This window comes from Eufriesea mexicana, unplaced genomic scaffold (assembly GCF_001483705.2).
Source record: "Eufriesea mexicana isolate 0111107269 unplaced genomic scaffold, ASM148370v2 scaffold1146, whole genome shotgun sequence".
Lineage (NCBI taxonomy): Eukaryota > Metazoa > Arthropoda > Insecta > Hymenoptera > Apidae > Eufriesea > Eufriesea mexicana.
Genome location: NW_016909275.1, coordinates 1,572,126 through 1,574,686, shown reverse-complemented (window position 1 = coordinate 1,574,686; position 2,561 = coordinate 1,572,126). Strand labels below are relative to the sequence as shown.

Below are 2,561 nucleotides of genomic sequence, written 5' to 3'. Positions count from 1 at the left end.
AAGAAAGATTTCGCCTGGCTTTCCTTTCTTCCTCTGGTCTCTAGATGACGTCGTCACGAACGTCTTGCTTCTATTCACTCGTCCTTATCTTCTATCACCCCGTTTCATTTCTAACCACCCTTCATCCCTCTCTCTCTTTTTCTCTCTTACTCTTTCTCTCTCTCTGGCGATCCTCTCGCGTTTATATTCGCATTCGCTCGCTGCAGCGAAGCTGGCCTACCCCTTTAACCCACTTTCGCGGCTTTTCTGACTGCCGTTTCCGTTACCTGCTTTCGCTACCCCTTTGTAACGTCTCGTTTTCGGTTTGTTAAATATTTCGCAGGGGAAAAAGGTTCGAGCACAGTAGAATCCAGGGGTGGCCGAGGGGTGGATGGTTGATGCGGTGTTAGCGGTGTTAGGGGTGTTAGGGATGTACCATGTAGTATATGTCTGGTGGATTGATGGAGGGTGGAAGATGAGGATGGGTGGATTGATACATGTTTGTTTTGCCTGATTTCAACTTGAATTTTTGCCTAACATTTTGGTATTTCGTTGTGATCGAATGATGGATCAAATGAGATCAACTGTAGTACATTATATTACAGAATAATTAGAAAATGTGTTAAAAATTGAAATAAAGGTTGAAGAGGAATTATTTTAATTACGATAATAAATAAGAAACGATAATAAAATCAATCTCAAAATTAATTTTTTAATTCTAAGATTGGAAGTGAATAGATTAATAATTTGAACTGAATTCAAAATTAAAAAATTCCCTAATTTTCGAAATTAATTTTCTAACTGTTTAACAGCCTGAACTAACAGTTTATTAATAAACTAACTTTTTGATCATAGAATAATAACAAAGTGGATTGAAAAATGAAATATTGGTCACAGAGGAATTATTTTAATTATGATAATAAATAAGAAACGATAATAAAATCAATTTCAAAATTAATTTTTTAATTCTAAGATTGGAAGTGAATAAATTAATAATTTGAACTGAATTCAAAATTAAAAAATTCCCTAATTTTCGAAATTAATTTTCCGACTGTTTGACACCCTGAACTAACAGTTTATTAATAAATTAACTTTTCGATTATAGAATAATAACAAAGTGGATTGAAAAATGAAATATTCGTCATAGAGGAATTATTTTAATTATGATAAGAAATTAATTTTTTAATTCTTAGATTGGAGGTGAATAAATTAAATTTGAATTCCCTAATTTTCGAAATTAATTTTCAAACTATTTAACACCCTGAACTACAAGTTTATGAACAAATTAACTTTCTGATTGTATTTAATATTCTCTACTTATTTACACCCCTTCATTGGAAGTTTGCGAACAAATTAATTTTCTAATTATCGGAAATATAATTTTCCAGAATAAAAGTACACAAATAAACCAATTCCCTAATCATTTACTACCACTATTCTAAGTTAACTTTTCTAAATCAATCTTCAAATCTTATTCCAATTTATTTCAATTATTTTATACTTTAGAATATAGTTCCATTGGAACCATCACGAGGAATTCAAGGCATCTAAGAGAAATAATTGACCAGCAGGCCTGTTTTCGTTGCTCAACGATCGGTCGGCTAAAGAAAGGAAGAAAAAAAGGGAAAAAATGGCAAACCGGAGGAAGGGGTGGCGCCTATAGAATTTTCGGGTCGCGAAACACTGTGTGGTATTTCAGACGACCTACATTTCCAACCAATTGTGCGCATTTCGCGGGGTTCCTACGGTCACTCGCGTAATCCATCCAACTGGCTGCTCGGAGAACAACATTCTACATTAATCGACATTCGAAGCCCTTTTCGGGATGCCGCAGGGGAACTTCGGTCCGGGAGATCGCAACCCCTGTAATTAGCTTCGTTTCATTTATTTGCGACCCCTTGCAACCATCGCTAATGAACAGCAGACTTGCTACGGTAAATCCAGAAAACGTGTTTCATTGCTGTAAATATTTATCAATTTAGAACCTGAAATACAAACGTGTGTATACGGAGGGAAGAATTATTGTGAAACAAGGGGTGGAAAAGAGGAGAATATTTTATAATTTTTGGTGAAAGCAGTGAAAAATGGTTTATGGTTAATGTAGGATATAAAATCTGAGGATCATAGATACTCTGTTAGGTTCAAAAATGATTTTCGCTGACACCGTGAACAAATTAGTTCTTCGAGTAATTATCTATTGGAGGGTAAAACTAGTATGGTTGCGTATGTTTGCTTATTTCCAGTTCTAACTAGTTAATTCTATTGACGGTAAGCCTTTGATGAAACTGGTTTAATGACTAATTAGATCGGGTATTGATTTCGGGATTTAGAGATCCGAGTATGTATATAGTGTTTTAAAGCGATTTTGGTTTGGGAATATTCTTTGTTAACGAAAATGGATATTTTTCTATGGATGGAAAATTGATGAAGCTTTTAATAGCTACATTTAATCCCTTTTTTAAATCAGTTATTCTTGTTCGTTTTACAACAAACAATAGCAATATTGCAACGAGAAATTTCAATAAATATTATTTTCTATACATCTTCTTATACAGATAAAAATATATAATATAATATATTTT

General features: G+C 33.5%; 1 protein-coding gene across 1 annotated transcript in view; it reads right to left on the bottom strand.

The window, feature by feature from the left end:
- LOC108547657 (uncharacterized) overlaps positions 1 to 2,561 on the bottom strand; it is a 192,991-nt gene that overhangs the window by 43,236 nt on the left and 147,194 nt on the right. The gene's annotated exons all lie outside the window — the stretch shown is intronic.